Source organism: Hypanus sabinus, chromosome 8, assembly GCF_030144855.1.
Source record: "Hypanus sabinus isolate sHypSab1 chromosome 8, sHypSab1.hap1, whole genome shotgun sequence".
NCBI lineage: Eukaryota > Metazoa > Chordata > Chondrichthyes > Myliobatiformes > Dasyatidae > Hypanus > Hypanus sabinus.
In genome coordinates, this window is record NC_082713.1 from 86,425,145 (window position 1) to 86,452,280 (window position 27,136).

The following is a 27,136-nucleotide window of genomic DNA, read 5'->3' on the forward strand; positions in this document are numbered from 1 at the left end:
GCAGATCACCCTACAAACCATTCTGCTTCTTTAGGCAAGCACCTCCTGACTCACCCTTTTGCAGCGTTTACTGGTCCCAGCCACCTTAGAACCCACAGCACTGGAGTGGAAGCAAATCACCCTCAAGGTCCTATGACAACCCAAGACCAAGAGGAGAGATATTGGAATTGAAAAGTACTAAAACACTGTGTATGGATAAGTTTTCTGACATTGCAAAGAGAGAGGTGGGGAAATGGAGTATGTGGGCAACACTGGGATATGAGATCATGTTTATCGTGGCAGCATGAATGAAGCAACAGTTTACTGTGTAACTTTGTGAGATGATTAAATTGTGTGTTCTCAGGCATCTTGGTGTCTCATAAAGGAATCAGTAACTTACCATGAAATTTAGCAAGTAGTTAGAAAGACAAATAGGTGCTTCTCTTTATTGCAAGGAGGTGCAGTTTAAGATTGTGAAAGTCTTTCTGAAAGGTAGACAGTTGTGGAGAGACCTCACTGGATTAATGCAGTTAGCTCTGCTCTCATTATGCATTGTTTGCTTTGGATGCAGTGGAGTTCGGGTGTACTGGAATAATTCTAGGCATGAAAGAAGGAAGTTTAAACTGATTGGGTGAATACTTTCTACTGTTTTGAAGAACTAAAGGTAATCTTAAGCATACTAAACCCCAAGGGGCTTTGATAAGTTGGACATTGAAAGCATCTTGGGACATGCTATCTGAAGAATTCACTTTGTTTTAAAGAATGAGGTGAAGAGAGCTTACTTGTTTCAAAGGGTTGTAAATCTTTCAAATTATCTGCTATACAAATTGGGATCTGTAAATGCTTAATAGACATAATGTGGAGGATTGGGACCCATTAAGGACAAATATGGGTGCTTGTATATAGATGCCACGGGTAGTATAGGTTTGCTAAGTTAGTACTTCACGTCTGAATTTACCAGGGCAGTGGCTGCTTCTAAACAAAGTGGAGAGGAGGAGATATATAAAACAGTATAAATTGCGAATTAATCCTGGACAAGTATTAGAAATAGTGGCTGAACCTAACATAATTAAATCACCAGGACTTTTAGGGATGTATCTAAGAATTTTGAGGGAGGCACAGGGAGAAATTGTGAGGGCACTGATGGTCAGGTTCCTGAACCAACCTACACAGCCCTACCTTAGCAGTTGTCACTCCTCAACATCCCTTTCACTCGGCTCTTCAGAGAATTGAGTGTGTTGTGGACTTTTAATCTGAAATGGTAAACAGTGTGTTTGATGAACTCCTGAATATTATATTGCTGTGTCAATGTCATTATTTGAATTAACTTTGTAAAAAATGCACCTCTTGCCCGATCACAGGGTTGGCTCTGATGGTGCTCTTCTTGCATTAAGGTTTTGTTTTGAACAATCTTTTCTCTCTTTCGTCAGTGACTTTATAATTCATGTTCTGTCTATTGGCTATACTTCAAATTTTAACGTTCTCTTGAAACTTGAAGTTGCTTGATGAGTACAGACAGAGTTGATGAGGAGAATGCAGTCGTGGTGGTGAATGGGAACCACGGGGAGGTTTTGATCAGGTGCAACAGTCTGATCAGCAATGTGGAAGCACATGGCACACAAGGTGCACTGATAATATGGAAAGGAAGTTCATAAAGTAATAGGTAACAGCCATGGTGTACAGAGTCATACAACACAGAATCAGGCCCTTTGCTCCAACTTGTCCTGCCAACCCAACAGTCTGGGCATCAAAGGGTATGGGGAGAAGGCAGGAGAGTGTGGATGACTGGAAGAATTAGATCAGTCCATGATTGAATAGTGGAGCAGACTCGAAGGGCCAATTGGCCAACTTCTGCTCCTATATATTATAGTCTATCTGAGTTGATCCCACTTGCCTGTGTTTGTTCAATACCCCTCAAAAGATTTCCTATCCGTGTACCTGTCCAATGTTTTTTAAAAAGTTGTTAAAACGCTCACCTCAGCAGCATCCTCTGGCAGCTGGTTCTATATATGGAAAGGATTACTTTGTCCGCCAACACATATTTCTCAATTGGGAGCTAAAATATTCAGCAGCACCAATTCCTTGACACGTAAGGTTTCACCTTGATTTGGCTTCAATTGATCAAAGTGATTGCATGCAACAGCGCGTGTACGCTGTGCGTAAATGTTAGTGTCAGATGGCATCAGGTTAAGTGTTCATAGTCAGCACCTGACAGATGTTAACTGTCATCCCCAATCAATAGACGAAAAACAGCTGAAAGCAAATGTTTCCGAAAGCAGATCTTCACAGATTAACTCTATTAATAAAATAATGAAAAGTGCTAATATATTTCATTGGCATGTAAATAAATGAACCAGGAATCTAAAGATTATGATTCTATATTTTCTGGTCCTGTTTTCTTTGCTGGAAATGGATGATGATTTGAAGCCAAAAGAAACTATTATAGTTGTGGAAAATCAAAACTAACATTACCATATCTTGTAAACAGTCAATGGGTCAATGATTATTCCCTGAGGGAGGAGTAGCATCTCTTTAACTCAGGCTACGTCCACACTAGACTGGATAATTTTGAAAATGCCGGTTTCGTGTAAAAACGATAGGCGTCCACACTATGCGTTTTTGAAAATATCTCTATCCACATCGAAACAGAGATTTTGGCGAATCTCCTCCTACTGGGCATGCACAGGACACATCTACCGAAAACAAGTGACATGTTTGGTGTCAAATCTTGCAGTAAAAGTGCGCGTTTGTGTAGTTATAGACTAGAAAAACTTAAAACGACGGACAGCTGTTGGCTCTCGTGCAGGAGAACTTAAAAGTAAAAAAAAACAAATACTGGAGCGTACGGAGGCAACCGACAGGGAGCTCACGGACAGATGGACCCAACTGACAACGAACATTGAAAAACTGACGAACTCTGTTGCATTAATAAAGCCCCTTGTTAACTGTGTAAAACATGTCTGCATCAGTATTATCTTGTATTTCCACACAATATTGCATTAGGCTGTTACACATCCATTGTCAGAGAAGTACTTGCATAAATAGGTAAACCATCTTCATTCCAGGAAGAACAGAAAACAGGGCAAAGTGAGTATACTTATTTATTCAGTAAGTTATGGGTCAAAGTATTTGGTGAGTACATTTCTAACTCTTCTGGCTTCAGTCACATTGCCGTCTGTTCTGAAATTGTTGGTTGCATTCAAGAAAACAATGAAATAGCACGCTGCCATCTGACAGCGTTTTCAGATTTTTCTGGTTACCCCATCCACACTGATCTGCCCGGGCAGTGTTTTCGAAAATACCCATCCTGGAAAGTGTTTCTGAAAAGCTCCGGTTTCGGGGGAGGAAAACGCCGTTTTAGTGTGGACGAAGGGTAAAAACGAAGAGAAAAAGCTTCGGTTGCGGATTTATCTGGTGTAGTGTGGACGTAGCCTCAATTGCTCTGATTAGATTATCCCAGAGCACAAGTCAGCTCAGAGTCACAGAACAGGGAGAAACAAAGACAACTGGTTTATCTGCTTCCACTGTTCTCGATTCATCCAAATTCACTGATTTGTAAACTAGTCCTTTCTAGCCAACAAGATATAGATTTATTTATTGGTCACATAAGCAAAGAGCAAAATACATCATTTGTGTGAACAGCCAACACAACCTAAGGAGGTGCTGGGGAAGCCATATTCCAGCGCTGTGTTCACAGAACAACATAAGCAACAGCCACAAAACAACATCAAGACAGGCCCATGTTCTCCCTCCCTCCCACACACCCATCATACATATAGATAATCCTTTAACTCCAGGGCAGGCAGCCTCCGGGCCTCCAGCCCCCAGCAGACTTTGGGCTTTTGACTCACAGACGCAGGGCTTTGGCTATCTGGCCTTGACGTGAACCTCCAATTGACCTTTGGGCTTCAATCTTTGGTATCAACTCCAGGACTTGCTGCTGTTAATGTATGAGGATCCTGAATGAAGACCTCAAGCTCCAGGCCTTGCATTCTGAGCTTGCAGATGATGGGACTCCAAGAGCAAGGCTTTGAACTCTGGTCTTACCCACCCATGAACCTAGGGGGTCAGAGCCCCACGTGCCCCCTTCCCACACATGACTCAGTAACCTGGGGTTTCACTGGTCTGCCGACCCAACATATGACCATAGTTTTCTTTTGTTGCAAGTCCTCGTTGCTGGATTTTGAACATGGAGCATGGAGCAGAGGCCTAAGCTCTTGCCTGACCTTTAACTCCCCCACATCCCTGTACCTACGTAAGCCCTAAACTAACCCCAACTACTCTCTCTGTCCCAAAGCCTGAGCCACAATCTTGATGGATACTACAACTAGGCACTACCTTGACCCAAAATCAAGCTCTGGTTTTGGTTTGAATGCTCTGGATGGGTGGTGTATTATTGGAAGAGGTAGAAGGGAAGAAATAAGGTACAGGGGAAAGAATGGTGCACAGTGGAAAAGTAAAAGGAAAGTGTTTAGGAGGAAAGACAGGTGTATAGGAGAAAGTGAATGGGTTTTGGAGATATGGATAGTGAAAATAAGAAGTTGAAACAAGAGGAGAATGGTAATTGATGGCTGACATTGGGAACTGAGCTAATGGCAAATCCATGAACAATGATTTGACACATTAAGAATGCCATTCTACTGGTCAAATGTTGGCCCTCATTTAAATTGCAATGATCTTTCCAATAAGTTTTCTTTTTTTAACTATTCATGCCTGGATTTTTGCCACTTGAAACTGATTTCATTCCTAAATTACCTCTCTGCGTGTGAAACTGAAGCAACTGTCTGGCAAGTCTCCTTAAACGGTTCAACTGACTTTGCAATGAGAGGCTGTTTAAGGTGAAGTGTTGGAACGTGCATAATAACATCAGATGATGTGTGCAGTCCACGGGTATCAGTTGGGTCAGTAATCTGTTTGCAATGATACAGTTATTCACTGAGCTACCTGATGTGCAAATTGGAGGATGATTTGTGTCCCAATTTCCCACCGCACTGGAAATCTGGCTGTAACATCACAACAGCCAAAACTCCTGAGGAAACATCTGAGGCCCCAACTTGGGGACAGAGTCATTATTATTTCCAGAGGTATCTTTAATAATCATAAGATCCTGAAATGCTTGGGTACACAGTCATTAACTGCAAAGATACACAGGGTCTCCAGTCTGTGGCTTTGTGTCTGAGGACTCATTTTTGTTGTAAATGCTGTTTACTTACTTTTATTTGTGCATAATTTGTTTTTTTTTTCTCTTTCTTGGCAGAATTTCAGATGGTGACAAGGAGAAGGCATACAGGAGCAAGGTACAACAGCAGGTTGAAGGGTATTGCAACAATAATCTTGCACTCAATGTCATTAAGATCATAGAACTTACTTGAAGTCAGTAGGACTTCAGCAAAGGAAGACGAGGACACTCACCAGCGCTATTCGGGGGAACAGCAGTAGGAAGAGTGAGTAATTTCAAGTTCCTGGGTGTCAACATCTCTGAAGACCTAACCTAGCCCAACATATTGATGTAATTATAAAAAGGCAACTATATTTTATTAGAAGTATGAGAATTAGAATGTGAACAAAGAGACTCACAATCTTTTGCAGATGTACCATGAAGAGCATTTTAACCGGTTGCATCATCATCTGGTATAGAGGGGCTTCTGCATAGGATCAGAAAAAGCTGCAGGAATTTGTGAACCCAGCCAGCTCCATCATGGGCACTAGACTTCCTAGCATCAAGAACACCTCCAAAGGCACTGCCTCAAAAAGGCAGCATTCATCATTGAGGGACCCATCACCCAGGATATGCTCTCTCCTCATTGCTACCATTATGGAGGAAGTACCAAGGCCTGAAGACACACACACAATGTTTCAGGAACAGCTTCTTACCCTCTGTCATTCAATTTATGAACGAATCCATGTACACTTCCTCACCATTTTTGTTTCTCTTTTGGCTCTCTTTCTGCACTACTTATATAATGTAATTTTATTATAATTTATAGTTTTTATTGTTATGTTTTGCAAAGTATTGCTGCCGCAAAATAACCAATTTAGTAACATATGCTTGTGATGTTAAACCTGATTTTGATTGGGTTTTGATCCCGATGCTGCCTGATCTCCTGAACTTCTCCAGCAGCTTTTTTTTAAAATTCCAGATTCCAGCATCTGCAACCTCTTGTGGCCCATATTCTTTGATTCTTTTAATGTCCCAAATCTACAGATCTCCGTTATAAACTAATGACTGAGCCTCCCTATACCTTGGGTAGACAGCTCCAGAAAATCCTCTGAGGAAGGAATTCCATTTAAACTCCATCCTGTATGACTGACAACTGATTTTCAGACCCTGACCCCAAGCCCTGGCGGAGGACAACTTTACCTGCTCATGCCACAAAAATGCTATTTGTTTAGTGACATCAGCTCTTAGAAACGTAGAAAACCTAAAACACAATACAGGCCCTTCAGCCCACAATGCTGTGCCGAACATGTACTTACTTCAAAAATTACCTCAGGTTTCCCATAGCCCTCTATTTTTCTAAGCTCCGTGTACCTGTCCAGGAGCCTCTTAAAAGATCCTATTGAATCCTCCTCCATCACCATTGCCGGCAGCCCATTCCACGCACTCACTACTCTACACGTACAAAACTTAATCCTGACATCTCCTCTGTACCTACTTCCAAGCACCTTAAAACTGTGTCCTCTCATTGATTAGCCATTGTTGATTGTCAGCAGGAAAAAGATGTTATTTCTGATCCACACAGACTGTTGTCACCCAGTCAGGAAGTCAAGAACCCATTTGTAGGAGGCCCTGATTTTGGAGCTTGTCGATTAGAACTAGAACAGAACAGAAAACTTAAGAAATAACAGCAGGTGTAGGCCATCTAGCCCGTCGAGACAGCTCCACCATTCAGTAAGATCATGGCTGATCTGGCCATAGACTCATCTCCACCTACCTGTCTTTCCCCCATAACCCTTGATTCCCCTACTATGCCAAAATCTATCCAACCTTGTCTTAATTATATTTACTGAGGTAGCCCCCACTGCTTCATTGGGCAGAGAGTTTCACAGATTCACCACTCTCAGGGAAAAGCCTCCTCAGCTCAGTCCTAAATCTACTTGATCTTGTAAACTTGTAACACAGAAGCTCAGTCTGCCGAATATGACCCAGCCCCTAACCCAGGAATCAATCTGGTGAACCAAGTTGAATCTGAATTGGAGTCAGAATCAGATTTATCAGCATTGATACATGATGTGAAATGGGTTGTTTTGTGATAGTAGTACAGAGCAAAGACATAAACATTTATAAATTACAAACATAAATACGCAGAGTAAAGAAAAGAACTAATGAAGCCGAGACAGAGTTCATGGGATCATGAAACACCCAGAAATCTGTTAGCTAAACGTCGAAGCTATTCCTAATTTATTGAGTATGGGTCTTAATGCTCCTCTACTGCCTCCTTGATGCTCGAAACAAGAGGCCATGTCTCGGAGAACGCACACTGATCCTCACTGAGGGGGAAGAGACAGACAAAATATGAGAAGTTTGACAGAGGGATTTTGTTCTTTCAAGGCAAAGCCCAGTAGAGTGAGACAGTGCTTGTATGGAGCATAAACAGCAGTCCAGACCACTCAGACTGGAGGATCTGCTGTTGTGCAGCTTAAGCTACCCACAGAATCAGTTTTTTTTCCCCTGTGGTGTTTTCTCTAAGTGACTAATATTGTTTGGATGAAACACGTAAATCAGCCTTTAAAAAAGCAGGTTATTGTTTGGGTTCATCCTATATCCATCTAATCTGGTGAAACAGGCTCTTTGGCCAACAAGATCCATATCCTTCAAATGCTGCATATTCCTGTGTCTATCTGAAAGTCTCTGAAAAGCCACTGTTATATCTGCCCGTAGCACACTGCTGGGAAATCCTTCCAGAATACTCACTACTCTTTGTGCAAAAAACTTGCCCTGCAATCTCCCTGGCTGATGAGAGATATTGAGGGTCTGGTCAAGAAAAAGAAGAAAGCATACATGGGTTTAGGAGCTTGGCTCAGGTGAGTCCCTTGCTGACTGTACAAAGATTAAGAAGGCACTTAAGAGGGATAGCGAGACGGCAAAGAGAGGATAAGAGATGGATCTGGCAGGTAAGATTAAGGGAGATGCCAAGAGGTTCTATAGCTATATTAAGAATAAAAGGATAGCTGGGAAGGGTGATAGTATTTGGGTTTGCTGACCTCAAAGTTCTATACTCAAACAAAAAATCTTCTTCCCTACCTGATGTACATAGTTACAGATACCCTCACTAAAGGGAGCTTACTCTGTAGCTATCTACTCTTCAAAGACCAGTTCACTTCCCTCTTTATTCTCCACAGTGAGTTTATCTGTAATGTCTATTATCTGAGTGGTAGGTCCCCTCCTCCCTGCCAAGGAGGAGGTACTTCAAGCTACTAAAGTCATTTAAACACAGTTAATTTATTTTTAGTGATACACATTTAAAACCAGAAAAAAATCTTAAAGCACGCTTAAAGCCCACAGAGGATTTCTATAATAGAAAGATTTCCAAATTACTAACCATTTCTTAAACACTAAGAATATTGGTTGGAACTTTAACTTACTCAAAAACAACACTTTGATCTTAAGCTCACAGCTGCTGTGTTTAAAAAGCTGAGCTTGGCAATAAAGGCTCCTTGGCCCTGGATAGTGAATATCCGGATATAGTGCCTTAGAAAGGCAGTGTCCATCATTAAGGACCCCCCACCATCCAGGATATGCCCTCTTCTCATTGTTACCATCAGGTCAGAGGTACAGAAGCCTGAGGGCACACACTCAGAGATTCAGGAACAGCTTCTTCCCCTCTGCCGTCCGATTTCTAAATGGACATTGAACCTATGAATCCATGAGCACTAAGTCACTATTTCTTTATTTGTGTTTTTTTGCACTACTTGTTTTAACTTAATTACTTAATAGACATGCTTAATAGTATGCTTACTGTAATTCTGTTTTGGCTCTATATTTATTTATCACGTATTTCATTGTACTGTTGCTGTAAAGTTAACAAATTTCATAACATACACTCTTGATATTAAACCCGGTTCTGGTTCCATCACAGGCCAGAGTCGGTCTCCTTCTGAGATCAGCAGCACTGCTTATGGTAGGAATTTAAACAAATATTTCTCCTCAATATTTACTGAGGAGAAAATCACGGTTGCTCAAGAGATAAGGGAACTAAGTGGAGGTGTTCTGGAGAGTATTTATATTCCCCAGGAGGAGGTGTTTGCAGCTTTACTGCACATGAAGGTGGGTAGATCCTCAGGCCTGACTGAAAACATTATTGTATTTTGTGGGAGGCTAGAAACTGCGGAGGCTCTTACAGAGAGATTTGCTTCATCATTAGCTTCTAGTGAAGTTCCTGAAGATTGGAATGTGGATAATGTTGTTCTATTATTTAAAAAGAGCATCAAGAACAGGCCTGTGCCTGACATCAGTTATAGGGAAGTTACTGGAGCAATTCTGAGAGGCAACATCCACCTGCATTTGGATAGACTGAGTCTGATTAGCAGTTTGCACATCTTTGTAGGTGTTTTGGAAGAGGTAATTCCAAAAGTTAGACGATGGTATAACAGTGGATATTGCCTATTTGAACTTCAGAAAGGCCATTGACAAGGTCCCACAAAGTAGGCTGGTCTGGAAGGGTCGGTCCGATGGAACCCTAGGGTGTTAGGTGGATTAAAAATCTGCTCAGGAGCAGAAGCAGAAGTAGAGGGTAGTGTTTGAAGGCAACATGAGTGAATCTGCATTTGCTGAAATAAATAAAAACACAAAATACTGGCAGAACTCAGCAGGCCAGACAGCATCTATGGGAGGAGGTAGTGACGACGTTTCGGGCCGAAACCCTTCACCAGGAGTGAAGTAACATAGGATGGTCGAGGGGGGATAAGAAGTGGGGGGAGGGATGAAGTAGAGAGCTGGAAAGTGATAGGCTGAAGGGAAATGGGCTGGGGAAGGTGGAGAATTATGGGAAATAAAAGAGAAAGAAAGGTAGGACTGGGGGGAGATAATAATGAGGAGGGAGAAAGAGAAAGAGAACCAGACTAAAATTATAGATAGGGATGGGGTAAAGTGGGGGGGGCAGGGGTATCAACGGAGGTCTGTAAGTTGAATGTTCATTCCGGCAGGTAGGATGCTCCCTAGACAGGAGATAAGGTATTGCTCCATCAACCTGTGTGTGACCTCATCTTGATGGTAGAGGAGGCCATGGACAGACATCATCTTGAAGGTAGAGGAGGCCATGGACAGACATCATCTTGACGGTAGAGGAGGCCATGGACAGACATCATCTTGACGGTAGAGGAGGCCATGGACAGACATCATCTTGACGGTAGAGGAGGCCATGGACAGACATCATCTTGACGGTAGAGGAGGCCATGGACAGACATCATCTTGACGGTAGAGGAGGCCATGGACAGACATCATCTTGACGGTAGAGGAGGCCATGGACAGACTGTGTTTGAAGGTTATTTTTAGAAAGGAGGTTGCTGACTAGTGGTATGCAGCTGGGGTCAGTGTTAGAACTCTGGTCGCTTATTTACTTGAATGATTTGGACACAAGTATGCAAGATTAGTTCAGTACGTTTGCAAGTGACACAATATTCAGAGACGTTGCTGGAAGTGAAGAGGTTTATAGGGGGCTTTTGATTGGTTAGGGAAATGGGCAAGGAAATGACAAATTAATTTCAATATTGATAAGTGTAAGGTGATGAATTTTGGGAAATCAAGCCAGCAGAGCATTACAGGAGAATGGAAGAACGCTAGGGAATGTGATGGATAAGTGAGCCCTTGGAATACAAATGCACCGTTCATTGAAAGCAGTGTCATAATTAAAGAGGGTGGTGACAAATGCATTTAGCACACTGGTCTTCATCTGTCAGGGCACTGATTTGGGACATTATGTTTCATTGTATAAGTCATTGGTGAGACCTCACTTGGAGTCCCTTGTCCATTCATCCCTCCCCACTAACCTCCCTCCCAGCACTTAACCCTGCAGGCAGCCAAAGTGCTACAACTGCCCATTCACCTCTTCCCCCCACCTCCATTCAGAGCCCCAAACAGTCCTTCCAGTCCACAATGAGGCCACCCTCAGGCCAGAGGAACAACACCTCATATTCCAACTTGATGGCATGAATATGGTAAAACATTTTTTTCCTCCATTTCCCGCTTCTTCTATTCTCCACTCTGAAATTTACCGCTGCTCATCTATCTATCACCTCCCCATGGGTCTCCTCCACCTTCCTATGGTCCAATCTCCTCTCCTATCAGATTCCTTCCTCTCCAGCCTTTTCCCTTTCCTACCCACTTGGCCTTACCTCCTTCCCCTCCCCTCTATTTATTCTGGCATCCTCCCCCTTCCTTTCCGGTCCTGTAAAAGGGCCTCAGCCCGAAACATCAATGTTTATTCATCTCCATAGCTGCTGCCTGACCTGCTGAGTTGTTCCAGCATTTTGTGTGTACTGCCTTGGAGAAATGTAGGCAGTTTTGCTCATCCTTTTATAGGAAAGATGTGGCTAAGTTGGAAAGAATGCAGAAAAGATTTATGAGGGTGTTGCCTTAATTATAGGGCCTAAGTTATAGGAAAATGTTGGTGAGGTTAGGTTGTTATTCCTTGGAATTTAGGAGAATGAGTTTATAAAATCATAAAGAGCATGATGATAGCAGTCTTTTCATCAGGGTAGCGGGGTGAAAAACTGGGGGCCATAGATTAGTGGTGGAAGCAAAAAGATTTAAAAAGGCCTTTAGAGGCAACTTTTCAAAAGAAGTTGTCAGAAGAAGTGTCAGAAGAAGGCAATATTGTATCATTTAAGAAGCACTTGGGTAGGTACATGGAAGGGCAGGGCTTAGAGAGATATGGGCCAGACACAGGAAATTGGGATTAGATAGGTGACTAGCATGGTTGGCATGGAGTGGCTGGGCAAAGGGCCTGTATCTGTCTGTAGTGCTCTATGACTCTATGATTAAGCACCCTCCTCTCAGCTAAAGTGCATATCCTTGAGTACTTGACATTTCTACCCCAATCTATGTCTCCCATAAATTATTAAATTTCTATTAGTTCTCCCCTCAATCTCCAAAGCTCCTGGATATCCCATTTTGCAGAAAAGTCCATTACTCGGTCCCGCTCTGCATAAGTCCGATCTATATGACCTACTCACCAATTTTATCATATTCAGCCTGATCAATTTCCCTGCCTTTGTACTGTTATTCTCATCTAACAAAGTAATTATTGCTTGCAAGCTTGGAGGCTCCACCTGACCTTGCATGTATTAAATAGACAATAGACAGCAGGTGCAGGAGTAGGCCATTCAGCCCTTCTAGCCAGTACCGCCATTCACTGTGATCATGGCATACACAATCAGTACCCCGTTCCTGCCCTCTCCCCATATCCCTTGACCCTGCTATCTATAAGAGCTCTACCTAACTCTCTCTTGAATGCATCCAGAGACTTGGCCTCCACTGCCTTCTGGGGCAGAGCATTCCACATATCCACCACTCTCTGGGTGAAAAAGTTTTTCTGCATCTCTGTTCTAAATGGCCTACCCCTTATTCTTAAACTGTGGCCTCTAGTTCTGGACTCACCCATCAGCGGGAACATGCTTCCTGCCTCCAGTGTGTCCAATCCCTTAATAATCTTATATGTTTCAATCAGATCCCCTCTCATCCTTCTAAATTCCAGTGTATACAAGCCCTGTCGCTCCAATCTTTCAACATATGACAGTCCCGCCATTCCGTGAATTAACCTTGTGAACCTACGCTGCACTCCCTCAATAGCAAGAATGTCCTTCCTCAAATTTGGAGACCAAAACTGCACACAATACTCCAGGTGGGGTCTCACCAGGGCCCTGTACAGCTGCAGAAGGACCTCTTTACTCCTATACTCAATTCCTCTTGTTATAAAAGCCAGCATGCCATTAGCTTTCTTCACTGCCTGCTGTACCTGCATGCTTGCTTTCATTGACTGATGTACAAGACCACCTAGATCTCGTTGTACTTCACCTTTTCTAACGACTCCATTTAGATAGTAATCTGCCTTCCTGTTCTTGCCACCAAAGTGGATAACCTCACATTTATCCACATTAAATAATAAAATGAAATAATAAATGCTCTGGAGCTGCATTTAATTAGAAACTACTAAGACCCTCTACATTTCCCTCCTCTGTATAGGAGAAACCAAGCACAGTCTGACTTTAATACATTGTGGTACCAGACACAGTTTTTGATGGGAAATCACTGCCTTCAATGTAAAGTTTTCCCCTGTTACTTGTTTATCCAAGTGGCCATACAAAACTGTCTTCAGTCATCACAAAAAGTTTCCAATTACAGCCTTCTGGACCTATTGTCTCCTTACCAAACTAGTTAAACACAGAAGCTGAATACAGAGCTGCTATTAAACTATGTTCAGGTGTCCCATCCCACCAACCAGTGGGTAACATGGTATGACCTATGGAAGCTGAAAAACCCTCTAACAGTTCATGATAAATCATCTTACTGACCGGCATTAGAATAGTTACACCAAAGAAGGTACATTCAGTTCTCATCAAAGTCTTCATTGGTCACATAAAGGACTGTAGATGCTGCAATCACGAGTAACACCTGAAACACTGAAGGAACCCAGAGGGTCAGCATCTGCTGAGGAGAATGGATAATCAGTGTCGAGACCTTTCAATTGTACTGAGAGATAGAAAGATAATCAGCATAAAGAGGCTGAGGGAAGGGGTAGAGTAAGAGCTGGCAATGATAGGTAGATTCAGGAGGTGGGGGGAACTGAAGTGGGGATTGGGTAACAGAGTTTGGGAGGTGATAAGTGGAGGTAACAGAAGGCTGCAGGTGATGGAATCTTATTAAGAGAGAAAGATGGAGCATAGAATCAAGTGAGGGAGGTGGGAAACGCAGATAGGAACAGTGGGTAGAGGGGCCAATGGAAAGCAGATTTCTACAGGTTGTCATGGAGAGCATTCTAACTGGTACATCAGTGTATGGTATGGAGGGACCATTTCACAGGATTGAAAAAAGTTGCAAAGGGTTGCAAACCCAGTCAGTTACATTATGGGCACTAACCTTCCCAACATCAAGGACCTCTTCAAAAGGCAATGTCTCAAAAAGGTGGACTCAATCACCAAGAATATGCTCTCTTCTTATGACTACCATCAGCAAGGAGGTACAGGAGCTTAAAGGCACACATTCGATGCCTTAGGAACAGCTTCCTCCCCTCCACCCCAATCTCCCCAATCAGATTCCTGATTGGATAATGAACCAAACCATGAAAACTACCTCACTTTTTTGGGTTCTCTTTTCCCAATACTTAATCTATTTATTATATATATATGTTTGTAACTTATAGTCTTTTTATGCATTTCACCGTACTGCTTCTGCAAAACAACAGATTTCACAACCTGTCAGTGTGGTTGGATGATGGGCAAATGGAGAGGATGGTGGAGGGGAATGTCTATCCTCAGCCTCATCTATTGCAGAGTGAAGCTAAACACAAATTAGAAGAGCAGCAATGCATATTTCACCTGGGCAATCCTCAAACCACAGAATGAACATTGATTTCTCTAACTTCTGTTAAACTTCTTATCATCTGTCCCATTTCTCTCACTTCCTGATCTACTCAGTCCATTGGTCAGCCAGATAAAGCCTTTCATCATCACCTTAATCCCAAATAAAAAAAGGATTTACGTTCTGTGGTGAACTACATATACCTGTCTGGACACGCCCCCCCCCCCCCCCACTGACTGCTCCTGTGGCTCCTCCCACTCTCCCACTGACCCCGGTATAAAGGCGATTGAGGCCTGAGCCCTGCCCTCAGTCTCCAGGACGTAGCATGGTGGTCAGTTGCTGCTTGTTCTTTCTTTCAGTCAATAAAAGCCGATATCTCGCCTCATGTCTCAGAGAGTTATTGATGGTGCATCACATTCAAAGTTCAAAGTTGTTATCGAAGTATGCATATGTCACCATGGGTTACTTGGAGATTCCTGTTCTTGCAGGCACCCAAAGGAAAATGAAGCACTACAACAGAATTTATGAAAAACTATAATTAACAAAGACTAACAAAAGAAACTACACACAAAAGACAAATCATGCAAGTAATAAAAATAGCAAACAAATAATACTGAAACACCACTTCTGATTGTTTTAAACATACTGACATATTACCATTTCACCAGGAATACAGGTACACCAGAACTTGAGGAACTGCATTTGTTTCTCTCAAAGAACCATAAGAGGAAATTTAAGGAAGATGTTGAAAACTTTGAAGGGTTTAGGTGGTGATAATTGGGTAGAATCTTCCATCAGCAGGAAGGACTGTAAAAAGAGGACACAGATTTAAAATGACTGCCAGAAGATTCAGCGGTCAAAGCAGGAGACTTTATACAGTGAGTCTTGTTTTTGAATAGGGAATTTGTCTCTGCATGTTAGGAAAGTTTTGGCAGTCCAGGGGAGAGTGGACAGTCTTTCAAAACACACTGGCCGAGACAGCTTTCATTTGCACCGTATGATCCTCCAATTCTCCCTTCCTGTCTGCAGGCTCACTTGGATTTCCTCAGTTATTCATATGATTTCCTTCCCGTGGTAGGTTACCAGACTCCATTTGTGATGCAACATGCCAGGAATTCTTTCATCGTCAACTTCAGCACCTTCAATTCAGAACAATTTTCTGCATGGGCCTGGCCTGACAAACTAGCCCTGAGTGAGTTCATGACTTCCTTTTCTGGGTACTAGAAAAACAAAACGGTAAAATAAAAAAAAAACTCCAATGTTAAACTGCAAACTGAAAGATGTAATTTTATTTGGTAACTTTACCTGTTGAAATAATTTTTCTTTCTTTCTGTCTCTGTTTTACACTCTGTACATCTTCCAGCTTAACTCCATCCTGGACAGTCCCAAGTCCAGCTACAAAGGAAGCAGGATTGGACATAGGGCTAGCAACACCATCCTGTTAAAAACCCAAAGCTACAGAACTGGCAACAGAAGCTCCAAAGATCTCATGCCTGGGAGAGGAAGGATATTCAAACAAGGGCTATGTTGTGTATTTAATATTTCAGTAATATATGAGTAACATTGCAAATGTATTATTTGACTAAGCATTCTTTGTTGTTGAAATATTTCATTATGGGTTATATGTAAAAGTATGTGCAGAGCATACATCATCAGAATGCTATGTCATATGTACGCACCTTGCTTAAAGTAAAAATTGAGGATAGACTCGCATTGCTGGCTCCCTTGTTTTCCTTTCAATTAGTTTTATGTTTTGGAGTTACAAAACACAACCGTGGTGATGAGGAAGTTTTAGATGAACCTGAGATGATGACCTACATGTTGAAGAGCTGTGAGAAACTGCTGTTTTAAAAAAGCACAGCAAGAAATGGTCAAAGTTTAAAAAAAAGCACATTTCTTTTCATCAGAGCAGCATGTTTTCTTCACAAAAGGAAGCAACGATCAAGTTAAATAAAAAGACTGGAAACAAAAGAATTCTCAGTTTCATAAACATTGAGTACAGGGTCATAATAATCATAAAAATGACCTAAAATGGCTGCATACATTGGAAAGATTTGACACATTTGATTACATAACAGAAATCTGCATATTGTATACCGAGCAAATTGAGAGGTATTTCAAAGCAATTGGAAAAGCCAATGAGAAACAAATACCAGTTTTGCTGAGTGTGTTGGGTGGAAAAGCATGCAGCTTTCTTGGAGGTTTAACTGCTCAAACCAAACCAGCTGAAGTGAGCTTTGCTGATATCATGACAGTAACATAGGAACATTTAGAACCAAGATAATTGTTGATTGCAGAATGCATTAGGTATCATATGCAGAATCTAGAGGAAGTGGAATCCACTTCAGTGTATGCGGCTGAACTGGGGAAATTGACTGATCACTGTCAGTTCAATTATGGGTTTAATGATGCACTGAGCGATCATTTAGTTTGTGGAAAGCATTCACAAACATCTCCTAAGTGAAGCACAATTTACATTTAAAAGAGCAGTTGAAATAAGTGTATCAAAAGAGCCTTATTTACATCCTTCCTGTAGGTAGGTGACCAAAACTGAACACAATACTCTGAATTAGGCCTTGCCAATGTCCTATACAACTTCAACCATACATCCCATCTCCTGTACTCATTACTTTCATTTATGAATGCCAATATGCCAGAACTTTTCTTTATGACCTTATCTCACTGTGACACTACTTTCAATGAATGATGGACCTGTATTCCCAGATCTCTTTGTTCTACCACACTCCTCAGTGCCCTACTCTTCACTGTGTAAGACTTATCCTGTTTGGTCCTACTGAAGTGCAACACCTCACACTTGTCTGCATTAAATTCCTTCTGCCATTTCTCAGTCCATTTTTCCAGCCGATCCAGGTCCTGCTGCAAGCCTTGATAGCCTTCCTCACTGACTACTACATCCCTGATCTTGATGTCAATAACTTTCCTATTACTCACCAGCCTTACTGGTTTATTCTTAGACACTTTCTTAAACAGCGGAACAATACTGAGTCTCCTCCAATGCTCTGGTACTTCACCTGTCATTAAGCTTGATTTAATTACCTCTGCTAGGGCCCCAGAAATTTCTGCACTTGCCTCCTACGGGGTCTGGGGGAGCACCTTGTCAGGCCTTGGGGATTTGTTCACCATACTATTCCTCAGGGCAGCAAACACCTGCCCCTCTGTAATCTGTACAGGGCTAATGAAGTTGATGCTGCTTTGCCTCACTTCTATCGATTCTACCCATCTCCCGAGTAAAAAGTATCATTTAAAACCTCTCCCATCTATTTGGCTTGATACATAGATTGCCATTCTGATTTTCCAGAGGACAAATTTTGTCCCTTGCAATCGTTTTGATATTAACATATCCATAGAATCCCTTAGGATTCTCCTTCACCTTGTCTGCTCGGGCAACCCCATGCCTTCTTTCAGCCCTCCTGATTTCTTCTCTTGCATTTCTTATACTCCATAAGTACCTCATTTGTTCCTACCTGCCTGAACCTGTTATGTACCTCCTGTTTTTTTCTTAATCAGAGGCTCAATATCCTTGAAAACCAAGGTTTCCTACACATTATACCTTTATTTTATTCAGGCATGCATATACAAGCTTTGTACTCTCAAAACTTCATTTTTGAAGGCCTCCCACTTATTAAGTGCACCTTTGCTAGAAAGCAGCCTGTCCTAATCCACACTTGCCAGATTCTTTCTGTTACCATCAAAATTTTCCTTTCTCCAATTTAGAATCTCAACCTGTAGACCAGGCCTACCCTTTTGCGAATTTACTTTGAAACCAGTGGCATTGTAATCACTCGATGTAAAGTGTTACCCTACACAAACTTCTGTTGCCTGCCCTGTCTCCTTCCCTAATAGCAGATCAAGTATCGCACACGCTGTAATTGGGACTTCTATGTACTGATGAAAGGTTGGTGAGGGCAGCATAAAATGGACTGATGTGCTGGAACATGTTGACATTAAGAAAGAGGATGTGCTGAATGTTTTGGATCAACATTAGGATAAATAAATCACATAGGCCAGTCAAGATATATTCCAGGTTACTCACAGAAAAAAGGGAGAGATTGCTACATCTTTGGTGACGAACCTTGCATCCTCACTGCCCACAGTAGTAGTGCCAGAAGACTAGAGGGTTGCAAATGTTATTCCTTTGTTGAAGAAGTTAATAGACCAATGAGTTTTACATTAGTGATGGACAAACAATTGGAAAGGATAGTAAGGGACAGGGTATACAAGCAGCTGAAGAAGCATTGTCCAGCTCAGGATAGGCATCATAGAACCATAGAATACTACAGTACAGTAAAGGCCCTTCAGCCCTCCATGTTGTGCCAACCCATATAATCCTTAAAAAAAGTACTAAACCCACACTACCCCATAACCCTCCATTTTTCTTTCATCCATGTGCCTGTCCAAGAGGCTCTTAAATACCCCTAATGTTTTAGCCTCCACCACCATCCCTGGCAAGTCATTCCAGGCACTCACAACCCTCTGTGTAAAAAACTTACCCCTGATGTCTCCCCTAAACTTCCCTCCCTTAATTTTGTACATATGCCCTCTGGTGTTTGCTGTTGGTGCCTTGGGAAACAGGTATTGACTATCCACCCTATCTATGCCTCTCATAATCTTGTAGACCTCTATCTGTTTCCAGATGACACAAAGGTTGTGGAGCTGTGGATAATGTAGGAGTTGTAGATTACAATGGCATGTTGACAGGATGCAGAACTGGGTTGAGAAGTGGCATTAGAGAGGGTGCAGAGGAAATTTATCAGGATGCTGCCCAGATTTGAGAGCATGTCTTATGTGAGAGGATTAAATGAGCTGGGGTTTTTCTCTTTAGAGCGAAAGAGAATGAGGTGAGTTGATAGAGGTGTTTAAGATGATAAGAGGCATCGATACAGTGAAGTGCCAAGAGCATTTTCCCGGGCCGAAACTGGCTAGCGTGACTGGTCACAATGTGAAGGTGATTGGAGGAAGCTATCCGGAGCATGTCCAAGATAGTTTCCTTACATAGGGAGTGGTAAGTGCATGGAATGTGCTGGCAGTATTGGTGTTCGAGGCGAATACATTTAGGAGATTTAAAATTTAAAATTCTTTTAGAGAGGCACATGAATGAAAGAATAATGGAGGGCTATTGGGTTAGATTGATCTTGGGGTAGATTAAGAGGTCAGCACTAGAATGTGAGCCAAAGGGCCTGTAGTGTACTGTGTTCTAAATGCTTGGCAGGTAGTCTCATCTATATTATTTAAAAGATACAGTTTGCTTTTGTTTTCAATTTATGTCGAGAAACTGGTTTGATCATAAAATTAAAAGAATTGTAGTACCAAAAGAGACAGTATGGCCATTTTGACATTCTTCCTCTTCTGTTGTGCTAGTTGCATTTCCTTGCTCTTTTGTCAGTACATTTTTTTCCTGTTTTAAAAGTTTATCCAATGTACTTTTAAAAGTTGCAGTTGAATTCACTTGTAGCACATTTACATGTTCTGTCTTCTAGACAGAGGTATGATAATAAATTACATCACATAGTGAGCGTTAACGTATTTGTTATATTTTGGCCCTTAATAAAACACATCCAGTGTCTTCTGAAAAAGTTAACAAGACACTGAATCTTTTTTGGTCAAGCACAAAAACAGAAAGTCATTGTTTTCATGGGTCAGTGAGATTGCAGCCAAGAGTGAAGGTGAGTTCTCACAACTTGCAGTGAAGTGAATTATCAATTCACTGAATCAATCTGCCAAGTGCTTGGCTTGTCATGCACGTCAAGTTCCAAGAATGGGACTGCTAAGTTCATTGAAACTTTGTGATCGGTCAGTTCTCCACGTTTCCTTGGCCTCGAACCATGTGGAGCTCACTGGCAATTTCCTTTTGTATTCAACTACAGGCTGAGAACAAGCTTTCTGGTCCTATTCCACTTAAAGTAATACTTCCGTGGACTGGCCACAAGATCAGTCAAGTGTTCAACAGGAAATGAACAACTGAGCCATAGCTCACACATTCCTCTCATAAACGAGCAAGGGTCCAGGCCTGCAGAATCTGTGCTTCTGCATTTGGCAGACCAGTTTTCCAATTTACTTGCAAACTGAGCAGCAGGTCTGAAAGGAAATGATATAGACATATCTGAATGTACTAGCCTTGCTGTCATGTGCAGAATGAATTCATTTAGTTTGTTAACATTAGAACTTAGAACAGCAGAGGCCCTTCAGCCTACAATGTTGTGCTGGTCTTTTAATCTACTCTAAGATCAATCTAATCCTTCCCCCTGTGTAGCCCTTCATTTATCTTTCATCCATGTGCCTAACCAAAAGTGTCTTAACTGCCCTTAAAACACCTGCCTCTACCCTGCCTTTCGTTGAGGGTGGATGAAAAGCACCCACCACCCTCTGGGTAAAAAAAAACTACATCTGACATCCCCCCCTGTACTTTCCTCCAAGCACCTTAAAATTATGTCCCTTTGTATTAACCAGTTCTGCCCTAGGAAAAGTCTCTGTCTGTCCACTCTATGTATGCCTCTTATCATTTTATTCATCTGTCAAGTTACTTTTTATGCTCCCTCACTCCAAATTGAAAACCCCAGCTCACTCAGCCTTTCCTTATATGACAAGCTCTCCAATCGAGGCAGCATCCTGGTAAATCTCCTCTGTACCTTCTCTAAAGTTTCCACATCCTTCCTGTAATGAGGCAATCAAATATGAACACAATATTCCAAGTGTGGGCTAACTTTGATAGCTCACAGCTCTTGAATGCAGGCCCTGACTAATTAAGCCAACACACTATACACCTGCTTAGCCACCCCTTCAATTTGCCCGGCAGCTTTGAGGGATCTTTGGATGTGAACCCCCAAATCCATTTATTCCTCCACTCTGCTAAGAATTCTGACATTAACCCTGAATCCTGCCATTAACCCTGTCTGACATTCCAAAGTGTACCATTTCACACTTGTCTGGATTGATCACCATCTGTCACCACTCATCTCAACTCTACCTCCTATCGAAGTCCTGTGTAACCGACAACAACCTTCTACAATATCAAATCCACTAACCTTTGTGTCAGCTGCAAACCTAATAACTCATGATTCTGCTTCTTTATCCAAGTCATTTATAAAAATCACAAGGATCAGGGGTCCAAAAACGGTTCCTACAGAGCACCAATGGTCACCAGCTTCCAGGAAGAGTATGCTCCATCTACTACCACCTTCCGGAATCCAAGCAGACAGCTTTCCTTGGATGCCATGCCTCCTGACTTCCTGAGTGAGCTTACCATTGGGTACCTTGTCAAACGTCTTACTAAAATCCATATACACCACATCCACTGCTCTACATTCATCAATTTGATTTGTCACTTCATCAAAAATTTCAATCAGGCTCATGAAGCATGGCCTGCCCCTCACAATACCATGCTGACTACCCTATCTGTCTATGTTTCCCCAAATGCTCATATATCCTGTCTCTAAAAATCCTCTCCATCAGTTTGCCCACTACTGATGTAAGACTCACTGGTCTATAATTCTCTGTATTATCCCTACTATCTTTCTTGAACAAGCGAATAATATTTGCCACCCTCCAGTCTCTGGTACTGCTCCTGAGAACTCTGAAATGCAAAGATCATCCCCAAAGGTGCAGCAATCTCTTATTTCGCTTCTGGTAGTAACTGGGAGTATATCGTCTCTGGCCTCTGTTACGTATTCAGGCAACAATAAATATATGAGTTCAGCAAGGGTTTCTTATAACAAACAACACGTTTATTAAACACAGAAAACAAACCCCCCAAAAGTAAACAAACACTACCGTAACCGGAAACAGCTGCTGAGCGGCTGTTCAAACAGTTCGTAAAGTGATATTCCAAAACAGTTCTTTAAAGTGGTATTGCCAAAAGTTCGATATGCTCACAGTCCATTTAAAAGGAGAGACTTTATAGGACGATTTAGGTTCTCTTTCACGTCGCTTGCTTCGATCCCTGACATCGAACTTCCCACGAAGAATTCACGAAACAGAACGGCTTAAAGGCACTGACCTTTCCTTCTCCACTACCTTCAATCCTTTCTGGTTAAACCTAGGGATTAACACGAAGATAGTCAACGAAATCCTTCCAAATAAGGATCAAACAAAGGTCGCCCCCGTTTCACCGTAGAAAGCGATTCTCCTCGATCTTTAACTTCCAACTTTGAATCTTCACTCTCCTCTAATTGCGAAATAACAGAATCATAAAGAACCTGCTGGCAATGACCTTTTAAACTTTAGGCATTAAATAAAAACTTCATCCTTCAACTAAACTGCATCATCACTTCAAACACGCAGTGGCATGAAGTCAACTTGGCAAATCCAGCCACGAACTGCCCCTCCTCACAGGGTGGGGTCTACCTTTTATAACCTGTAAAAAAAAACCTGTCACATGATCTCTACTGGCGGGAAAATGACGTCATTCCACCATCACCTCAAGTCCAGTACAGCTTCAACCCCAGTCACATGACAAGGGCACCACTGTCATGTGTCACGAGTACGTAACACCTCCCTCCAAAAAAAACATTTTTGGTCTGACAAGAACAAAAATTTTTAACAATTGCTTACAAGAAAAACAAAGGTATAAATTTTATAACATATACAATACACAACACCATCATATAACAGCTTATAACTCACAATACAGTAGGAGTGTTACAATTGAAAAAAGAAACCACTCCATAAAAAAAAATTACAGTGTACATTCAACATCGAGATAGACAATCAGCAACCACATTATCTTTACCTTTAATATGAGTCATCACAATATTGTACTCTTGTAACATCAAACTCCAATTTAATAACCTTCTGTTTTTGTTTTTCATCTTACTCAGAAAAACTAACGGATTATGATCAGTGTAAACAATAAGTGGTTTCTGAGTTGTACTAACATATACCTCAAAATATTCCAAAGCTAAAACAAGAGATAACAATTCTTTCTCTATTGTCGAATAATTTCTTTGATGCTTATTAAATTTCTTAGAAAAGTAAGCTACTGGATGATCAACCTCATCACCCTCATTCCTTTGCATTAATACTGCTCCCGCAGCCTCATCACTAGCATCCACAGCCAATGAAAAAGGTTTTCCAAAGTCAGGTGCCTTAAGCACAGGTTGTTGACATATCATTGTTTTCAATTTTTCAAATGCTTCTTGACAAGGCACCGTCCATACAAACTTCTCATTCTTCTGCAGAAGGTTAGTTAATGGAAGGGCAACATTAGCAAAATTCTTACAAAATTTCCGATAATATCCTACCATTCCCAAAAACCTTCTGAGAGTTTTTTTCCCCGTTGGAGTGGGAATCTCTAAAATTGCCTGAACTTTTACCTGAACAGGAGCTACCTTACCTTGACCCACAACATAACCAAGGTAAGTCACAGTGGCATGTCCAAATTCACTCTTAGCTAAATTAATAGTTAAGTTAGCTTTTGAAAGCCTTTCAAACAATTTCTCCATCACAATAATGTGTGCTTCCCAAGTATCATTTCCTGTCACTAAATCATCAATATAAGCATCAGTATCTTTCAATCCCTGAATCACAGAGTTAATCATCCTCTGGAAAGTACCTGGGGCATACTTCATCCCAAATGGAAGAACATTATACTCATATAATCCAGATGGAGTTACAAATGCAGAAATCTCTCTACCTCTGTCTGTTAATGGAACACACCAATACCCTTTCAATAAATCAATCTTTGTAAGGAACTTTGCCTTTCCAACTTTATCTACACAATCATCTACTCTAGGAATTGGATATGCATCTGTTTTCGTTACAGCATTCACCTTCCTATAATCCGTACAAAACCTAATACTACCATCTGGCTTTGGCACCATAACACATGGCGAACTCCAATTCGAGTTAGAATGTCTAATGATATTATTCTCTAACATATATTCAATTTCTTTCTCAGCAAGTTCACATTTTTCCTTGTTCATCCTATATGGATGTTGTTTAATAGGTTTGGCATCCCCAACATCTACATCATGTGAAGCTATAGTAGTCCTTCTCGGAACATCTGGAAACAACTCCCTATATTTAAAAATCAACTCCTTCATCTGTTGTCTCTGATCTAACTGAAAATGTGCTAATTTTTCATCAATATTTTCCAGAATGGTTGAATTTGGTAACCTAACAGAAACAATGTTGGATTTAGAATGAAAGTCAGATGAATCATCTATCATGTTCCTAGTTAAATCAAACTCATTCTCACTAACCACAACAGTCACAGTATCAGATTGTTTCTCAAAATATGGTTTCAACATATTTATATGGCAAAGTTGTGTTGACCTTCTACGATCTGGAGTTTTTACCACGTAATCCACATCATTGATTTTAGACACAATTTCATAAGGACCATGAAATCTAGCTTGTAAAGGATTTGTCTGCACTGGGAAAATAACCAACACCTTATCTCCAGGCTTAAACATCCTCATCCTAGCGTCTTTATCATACCAAGTCTTCATTTTCTCCTGAGCCAACTTTAAATTTTCCTTAGCTAAGCTACAAGCTTTATGTAACCTGTCCTTAAATTTCAACACATAGTCCAACAAATTAGTGTGTACTTCCTTATTAATCCACTGTTCTTTCAACAAAGCTAAAGGTCCTCTAACTCTATGCCCAAACACAAGTTCAAATGGACTAAAACCTAAAGATTCCTGTACCGATTCCCTTACTACAAATAAAAGTAAGTTTATACCCTCATTCCAGTCACTTTCATTTTCCACACAAAATGTCCTAATCATATTCTTGAGGGTAGAATGAAACCTCTCCAAGGCACCCTGCGATTCTGGATGGTATGCAGACGAAGTGATTTGCTTAGCTCCCAATTTATAAACTATCTGTTGAAACAATCCAGACATATAATTACTGCCTTGGTCAGTTTGTATCTCCTTAGGTAATCCAAAATAAGTAAAAAAATTTATAAGGGCCTTTGTCACAGTCTTAGCTTTTATATTCCTAAGTGGTACTGCCTCTGGAAACCTAGAAGAAGTACACATGATAGTCAACAAATACTGATAACCAGTTTTTGTCTTTGGTAATGGACCAACACAATCTACAATAACTTTAGAAAATGGTTCACCAAATGCTGGGATAGGTTGTAATGGAGCTACTGGTGTAACCTGATTTGGTTTACCCACAATTTGACAAGTATGGCATGTTTTACAAAACATCGCCACATCTTTTCTTAGACCAGGCCAGTAAAAATGTTTTAAAATCTTGTCCACAGTTTTCCTTACCCCTTGATGTCCACCTAAAGGCACACTATGAGCTAAAGTCAAAATCTCATTTCGATAAGCTTTTGGAACAACTACCTGGTAAACAATATTCCATTCCTCACTTGCAGGAATTGTAGGCGATCTCCACTTCCTCATCAACACTCCTTTTTCCAAGTAATATCCTACTGGCACCTTATCAATTTCACTATCTAGTAAAACCTGCTCTTTTAATTTTATAATCTCAGAGTCTCTATTCTACTCTGCTATCATCTCCTTCCTAGACAAAGATAAATCTTTATAGTCAGACTTACTCCCAGAATCTTGTTCAAACAACGAAGATAAGAAAGTCTCTGACACATCCTCAAAACTTGAATCCTGAGTTGAACAGTCCTGAATAACAACCTCATTCTGCGCATCAATCTTTTTAGCCATAGCTCTAGTCACAACACAGGAAGAATCTGTGTTAGAATTCAACTCTGGTTCCTCTGACTCCATTGTCAAATGCACTTCAGGAAAAACTTGTCCACCTGCCAAGTCATTACCTAACAATAAAGAAATACCCTTCACAGGTAAGCTATGCTGTAATCCTACTTTAACAAATCCAGTAACTAACCCCGACTTTAAATTTACTTTATGTAAATGTACAGGCATAAAATCACTTCCAACACCTCTTATGTAATTTACCTCACCAGTATCAGACTCTTCATTAAACTTCAACACACTGTCTAACATCAATGATTGAGAAGCACCAGTATCCCTAAGGATTTTTATTGGCACCAGAGTAGATCCTTCCTTCAAGGATACAAACCCTTCAGTTACAAAATGATCATATCCCTTTCTAACTTGGTCAGACTCTAACAAAGCCTCATTTGTGTTTATCAAACCCTGTAACTTTACAGGTGCTTCAGTATGTTGCACACAAGCATCTGGAACTGCTTCCTTCTCTTTCTTTTTCAATTTGTAACAGTTAGCTATTACATGGCCAGGCTTCTTACAATAGTTACAAGTAAGACCAAACTGTCTTTCCTTCACAGGCTTTCCTTTCTCATCAACTTTCTCATTAACCTCCGATTTAATTTCAGATTTACCTGGAGTCTCCATGTTATTTTTCCTCTTAAAAATTCTGCCCTGAGGAAATTTGTTCTTATGGATCAAAACATACTCATCAGCTAATTTAGCACAGTCCTGCAATTTATCAGCATCCTTCTCATTTAAGTAGGTCGTTACTTCAACAGGAACGCTTCTTTTAAATTCCTCCATTAAAATCAGCTCTCTCAATGTATCATAGTCCCCATTAACATTTTTAGAAGAAACCCATCTCTCAAAACACATAGCTTTATCATAGGCAAATTCCACATAAGTTTTTTCCACAGACTTTTTCAAACTTCTGAATCTTTCCCTATATGCTTCTGGGACTAAC

General features: G+C 41.1%; 1 long non-coding RNA gene across 1 annotated transcript; it reads left to right on the forward strand.

The window, feature by feature from the left end:
* The first annotated feature begins 491 nt into the window (after positions 1 to 491).
* Positions 492 to 16,167, forward strand: LOC132397777 (uncharacterized). The gene is made up of 4 exons (XR_009513443.1): positions 492 to 643; positions 5,237 to 5,276; positions 15,576 to 15,689; positions 15,861 to 16,167. It is a non-coding gene; the product is annotated as an uncharacterized LOC132397777 (long non-coding RNA).
* The last annotated feature ends 10,969 nt before the right edge of the window (positions 16,168 to 27,136 follow it).